Here is a 7,769-nt window from a genome sequence, read left to right on the forward strand (position 1 = left end):
GAGGTTGAGCTAGTTTGGTCTATTATCACAGTGGTTCCCTATTGAGGGTAAAATTTGGTCAAAAGAATCACCATCGTTGATTCAAATCAATCGAATCAGTTCACTGAAGTGATTTGGACTATTGATTCGAATCATATCTAAGAATCTTAATCAGAATCGAACCACTATTGTCAGTTGGGCAAATCGAGTCTTCAACGAGATTCGAATCAATTGAATTAGTTTACTGAAAATTTTCTGAAGTACCTGATTCAAATGAATCGCTTCAGATTAGTTGATTCGAATTGCATTAACACATTTTTTATATTTTCGCAGCATTATTTCATAAATAAACATAAATTAATATTGTTCATCGATTAATATTGTCCTTCACTCACTAAAAAACTAGTATTCGAATTTGAATTTCTATTTGGCTGTTGAGTCTGAGAATTCTACAGTTTTTAGAAAGTTTTCAGTTTTATATTACATATCTATCGATTAGAAATAAATGTATGAGAAATAAATGATTAGAAATAAATATATTTTTAAACTGAAAGCAATTAAAAATGATTGTAATTTAAAAATTTCATCTTTAAAAAAAAAGTGTTTGGAACTAAGTAATCCGAATCAAGTGATTTGAATTTACCATCATATCCATTGATTCAAAGATTGGATTTCCGACTAAATGCAGTGACTCGAAAGAATATTTGGAAAAATCGAATCAGTGCCAAACTCTATAGTTTAATAGGAAAAGTCATTCTTCATTTCATCGTCAAACAAAGTGCTTTACTTTCGTCTTAAGAGCAAGTAATTATTTTAATTTATCTAGTTGGGAAAATTTTAATTCTATGTAATATACAGAACAGCTTATCTATTATACAGTTTTAAAACTTCTCTTGAATAAAAATCACACATTGTCCCAAGATTTTTTTCACTTCCCTACCATAATTATTATATTATATTATTTCTGTTGAGTTTTCAAAAATGCGACTAATGGCCCTTTGGATAGTCTATATTTGGATAAGGTAGCGATTTTAAAAATATTCGTTATATTTACCGTATTGTAAGAAAATGAAACTTTATAAAGGTAAGGAAGTTTTATTCACTTTTTACTCTGTTGCTAACATAATTGTTTTAAATTTATTGTTATTTTCATTTGATTTTTTTAATGGTAAGATCAAATTACGTTTCTCAGTTTTATGTGTATAATTGAACCTGTCCAAGTAAATTGAATTGCAGTTTCTTTTATTCCCCTCTGTTACTCACCCATTCTGCTACATGTTCATTGAAGCGTTATTTATTGACTTTTAATTTAATATTTCCTCAAATATTGAGTTTATATTAAAAGAATTATAGGTAAGTATGATATTCGTGTCCCTGAAGTTCAGTAATTTGCAATTCAAGAACATTTAAAATTTAGCTCTACAGCCAGCCTTCCCCTTCTGTAACCTATTTCCTCTTAGTTACCTAAAATTCATTAATCCTCATTTTCCTATATAATTTAAGGAAAAGCCCAGTATAATTTAGCGTTTTCGTGATTTACACTGTAAATTTAACTAGAGTGTAAACTGTTTACTGTGTTTCCAGTAACTTTTTTAATATTTAAATTCTTTTGAACTTTGGTAACTGAGAAGAACACGATGCAGATTCAAATAATTCTTTATATTCTTTTTTCTCAATCCATCTTGAAAATGGCCCAATTAAGTCAAAAGTTATTCTGTGCGATTAAACATAAAATTTCCTTCTTCTGATAAGATCTGATATTTCTTTAAATTAATGCTGATTGTATTCTCTATTTTCGTAAATTTGCTTCTGAACAAAAGCCTGATGCGCGACTTGATGATTCATATACTGGTATCGAAATAATCAAAGTTTTATTAACGCAAAGTTTTATTAACGTCACAACAGGTCGAATATCTCACGCATTTGTGTATCTGTAATCGAAAAATATGATTAAGGATATCGTTATTCTTTCCGTTAGATAAATTCTTTAATGCATTTAAAAATGACAGGAAAGAAAAGCCCATCAGTTGAAATGAAGGAAAATAATGTATTCCTTATTTTTAATAATGTATTATTATTTTTTTTATAACCGTCGTTGAACAGCAGATCCAATTTTTGGGTTTACGACTACTGATGTTCAACTCCGTAGCCTTGTAATTTTGAACCCAATTTAGAAGACAAGGGAACTCCTGGCTCAAGAAATTTGACTTCGTGGAGGACTTTTTGATGGAAGTAACCCGCATTTGCGTTACATGGAGAGGAAGACCACGAGAACCTCCCACGGTTAGCCCGACGACAAGAGGACGCTAACCCATGATCCGTCTACTAGTGAGGATATTTCACGTCAGCACTGTGGTCGGTGCAAACCGATTGCGGCAATCGTATCGACCAGCCATCGCTGGGATCGAGCCCCGGTTCACCTCATTGGAAGGCGAACGCCCCTGAGCCATCGCGGCTCATGTATTTTTACTGTATAATTATTTTCGAAGCACAAATTAGCTTCATATTTTCAACAACTTTTAAAACTATATGGCTATATGAACGGCATGATTTCTATAAGAAGTCCGTTACAGCATAGAAGGGGTCCAATTTTTGAACGGGATGAAATTGCAACAATATACAGACACAATAAGTCCGGTAGCAGATGAAATTTTTATGAGTAGTAATTCGAATGTTTAATTTTTTAAGAAAATTTTCTTTAAATGCCTCACCATTTTGAAAACTAACCCAATTATGTCTAAAGTTTAGTCAATCTGATTAAACATAAAATTTTCTCCGCCTGTTATTTATTTCAATTCGCATGATTTTATGCATTCTCTGTTTTCGTCCACTCTGCTTCTGAACAAACGCTTGATACACGATTTGATGATTCATTCACTGGTATCGAAATAAACATCGGCAAGTTTTAGTAGCATCGTTATAGGCCAAAAAATATGATTCATATATCGAAAAACATGATTCAAGGAATCGTTTTTCTTTCATTGAGATATATTCTTTAATGCATTTGAAAATACTAGAAAAATACTTTTCTACTTCGAAAAATAAAAGAAGATTATGGTTAAATAAAATATTAACATCCTGTTTATTTTAGCTAGAGCTTGTTTCTGTTTCATTAGAAAGTTTGAGTTGATGAGTTATATTTTTCTAATCTACAATAAAACTAACGTAAACAATCAAGAAGTGAATAATATTTGTTATATAATTAATATTGCAGTAATTCTATATGCAGGCATTTTTTTTTAAAAAAAGCTTCCTAATACATTATATACTATTTTTAAACTTTCATGAATTAAGTTTATGTTTATTACTTAAAATGGTAGGTTATTAATAGTTCTCCTCTAGATGAAAATTTTGTAGAATGCTATTCGTATACTGAGAAAAAGTATATCAAAATTACCAGGATATGGTAAAATTTACCGTGTTTCCAGCTCTATAGGAACATCAAAAACCTCAATAACTTTTACCAAACAGCTTTGGTAATGATTTTGGTAAAATTATCTATAAAATATGGTTTTATAATATGTGATAAAATTTTGTAACTGTGGTAAAATTTGGTAATTTTATCATAATGCCCTTAGAGCAGGGTATAAAACTATTTATTCTGTTAAATTTGCTTTTGAGAGAAAAAAATTCCAGTGAAATTACCATATTAAAAGTAATATTTTTGATTAAAAAAATGAACAAACCTAATTCTGTTTAATAAAACTAAAATATACGGTATTTAAACTATTCATTTGGAAATGTTTCCAGTTATTTGGAAATTTTTTCGCTCATATAGTAAGGGTTTACCCTAAATTCCGGTTTTCAAAATTATAGTTCCTATAACCACACATTTACTAAAAAATACAAAAATAAAAAGCAAATTTTACCGAATCAGTGGCATGATAATATTCCAAAAAGATCCAGAAAGACGTTCTGGAATCTCATAGATCCAGAAACACGGTAAATTTAACCATATTCTAGTAGTTTTTACCGCACTGTTTTTTCTTTGATATGACAACCTAATACTTATGAAATCAATAAATCATTGAGATTGCAACTCTGTTTGAATAATAATTAGCATTTGATTTGATTAAGTATCATCGAGTTCATGATTAATTATCCTGAGTTAATTGCTTCGGTTTTTAATCACCTGTAGCCAGAAAAGCTACAGGTGATTAAAGAACTTTTGTTTGAAATATTTATTTTGCGTTATAATACTGCGTAATTAATTGAGTTCAAATGTAATTAAATTTAACCAAAACCACGATCATTTATTTGTAACAGCCACCAAATGAAAGAAACACGTACTGTTTGAATATTTTATACGATTAGTTCATTATAAGTAATAATAAAAACTTCTTAATTTTACTCTTTGCGATGTGTCTTTCATGAGTTAAAATAGGTTGATTTAAAAACCCTTCTCGCAAGAGCTATTTTTTTTATAAACAGTATATTAATTGTAACGTTTCACAAGATATGATCATAAATATTATTTTGATTTCGTGCGATAAGTAAAATAAAAAAATATATCTTAGGTGATGAATATGAAGTACACACATAGAATATTTTACTGGACTCAGCCTTTTAAATTCCTTTTGCAAGCATTTTTCTTTAAAAATCCATGCTAATTAAAATAAAATTAATTAGATTTTGTTTAATTGAATAGTCTTTGTGGGCATATTAGCTTAAAACTATAAATAATGTAAGCGTCATCATTCACTCTGCTATATTTCTTCTCTTTCTGTTGCATATCTTTTGAATTTTTAGCCTACTCATAGTATTTATTAAAAACTTTAAAAAGTTATTAATTTCTTTCATGCCATACTAAATTAAAATATTTGAAGCTGCATCAGATTCAAAATATAATTAAATTATAAATTTTCTGGATTCATTTCACCAAAAATGAGCTCGAAGTTGATATTTGGACAAAATATCGATACCGAAATGGTGTCCCGTAATAATGTAATCGATAAAATGTCCCGTGCGCAAAATATCGTCTGGGCAAGATTTTAAATCAAGTACTAAAAATGAAAGATGTTGAACAATTAAAAGGAAGAAAAAAAAACTGAACTCACTCATCTTCTTTTAGAAAGTAAAAGAATTTCGAACATTATTTTACTTTCTAAAATAAGCAAAATTTTGGAACAATTTTTAACTGTAAAATACACATTCACTCAGATATATAAACATTCAAATACCGTGTAAAGGGACAAATTTTTAATCAGGTCTTACAAAATTATAATTATTTAATTTTGACAATTCATATTTTACTATTAATTCTTTATTAATATTATAGTAATATAAATTAAATGAATACTATTATTTAGTATTATAAATAAAATTAATGCAATTATTTAGTTATATAATTTAAATTTATGTAATAAGTAAATTAATTTAGAATCATGTATTCAAATCTTGATATGGTTTATTTTTATCAACATGTTTTACTTCAATCCTTGTAGAATTTGCCACTGGGTTGTGCTCTGCAGCTTTCATAGCACTCCCATAAATGGGATAAGATTTGAATACGTAACCTTAGAGCTACAAAACATTTGCCTGTTTTTCATTTTTCATACAAGACGCTGTTATAATTTTATTGAAATTTTTCCAAGCCTAAAATATTTATTAGCGATTATACCAATCATTAGTGATTAATTATTAATAATGACATATTATTGTAAGATAATAATGCGTCACCATTTAAGAATAATGCTTTTTCAAAGCCTTATTGAAAGTCTTGTCTTTTTTACTGTGGATATTGCGACCTAGGGAATGTGTGCGCATTAAATACATTCTAAGTATTCAAATTGTAATTACATTCAAATCCTTTTACTTTCTAATCACGTTTCTTTCGTTTCATTCGCCAGATATTTTTTGTTATATTTTAAGTTCTTATTTTTAAAATTTTGCTATGATAATTTGGCATGATTGTTATGATTCTTCTTTCCAGCGATATTTTATCGTAGTAGTATTTTGTTCAGGTGATATTTTGGCCTCCAGATATTGCCTAACATTGTTCTGGAACACTGAAATTATGTCTCATAAACAGTTTATGTTATCTTGTTAGTTGCTTTGCTAGAAATTTTAAATTGTGTAGAACTACAATACTTTTCAAATTTGATGCATTTTTAATACTGTACAAAATTGAACCATAATATTCGGAAAGCCATCTTTAACTTGATTATTCGATTCTAAGGTTCAATTTTAACAGTATGGTCCAATTCAACTTCTTTTTAACCCTTTTACGCAAAGTCTTTATTAAACGTATTTTTCATATTTCTTTTATTATTTTGCATTAATTTAGGTCAAAATAAATGAAAAATATTATAATGAGCATAGTAATATTTTATGGTTATAAAATATAGCATGAAACACCACGTAAAAGGTAAAATCTTGCAAACATGCCTCATTTCTAAAGATTAATTTTTTAAATTTGTACTTTTTTGCAGTTATTTAGATCTAAGAGCAAAAGTTATTCATTAATGAATTTCTTTTTAATTTACAAAATCAATTATTGATAAATATTTAAATATAAATGAAGATTTTTTTTTCAAACTACTTCTTTGGAATTTTCTATTTTAGTAAAAATATTTTTTAGGAACAAATTTTTTAGCAACTTTTAGGTTGTAATTTATGATCAAAAAATAAAGGGGATAGAACGCTCGCCTCCCAATAAGATGACCGGGGTTCAAATAGCAGCAATGGCTGGTCGAATCAGAATTCACCTGGCTCACACCGACCACAATGCTGACGTAAAATATCTTCAGTGGTAGACGAATCATGAGTTAGAATCCCCTTGCGGTTAACTGTGGGAGATTTTCGTGGTTTACCTCTCTGTGTAACGCAAATGCGAATTAGTTCCATCTAAAAGTCCTCCAAAAGGCACACTTCTCCTAATATTTGATCCAGGAGTTCCATTGTTTTCTGAATTGGGTTCAAAATTACAAGGTTACGGAATTGAATATTGGTAGTCGTAAATTAAAAAAAAAATATTTCGGTTGTTGAATGACGGTTATAAAACAAAATAAAATGAAGAAATGGGAATTTCACCTCCTGATGAGGTGACCTAGGTTCAAATCACAGCATTGATACGAATTCTGCTCCCGGTTCGCACTGACCACAGTGCTGACGTAAAATATCATCAATGATACATGGAGCTTGTTTATGAATCCCCTAACCGTCGGGCTAGCAGTGAGAGATTTTTTGTGGTTTTCCTTTTCATGTAACGCAAATGCGGATTAGTTCTAATCAAAAAGTCCTCCACGAAGGTTAGTTTGACTCAATATTTGATCTAGGAGTTCCCTTGTCTTCCAGATTTCTTTCAGAATTAAAAGAGCTACGGAGTTTAACATTGATTGAGGTAAACTCAAAATCGGCTATTCAACGACAGTGATGAAATAAAATGAAAAATAAAGAAATAGGAAAACCAGTGATTTACATCTCTGATAATAAAAATAAAAAAATATTAAAAAAGTTATTTTTTATTCTTATTTTTGCAAAATTTACCTATTTATTTTTATCATTTGAAATTCAAAGTTGCACCTGTAGAGAAAAAAATAGATGTTAAACTCATTTTATGAGCGTTATTAAAAATTGAAACCCCTTTGGTAATTCTCACAAGACACAGGATGTCTCGTGGTCAAGTGTCAAGTTTTAGTGACATTATATTAAGATAAGAAATAAAGCTAAGCTTAAGTTTTTACGTGCCTTCAGTTCTTAATTTGAAAATTATGATTAACGGAATCTAATTTTGTGTTATAAAAGCAGCTAAAGATAAAATATTAATATATTTCAGTGTAAAAAATTAT

Source organism: Parasteatoda tepidariorum, chromosome 10 (genome assembly GCF_043381705.1).
Source record: "Parasteatoda tepidariorum isolate YZ-2023 chromosome 10, CAS_Ptep_4.0, whole genome shotgun sequence".
Classification (NCBI taxonomy): Eukaryota; Metazoa; Arthropoda; class Arachnida; order Araneae; family Theridiidae; genus Parasteatoda; species Parasteatoda tepidariorum.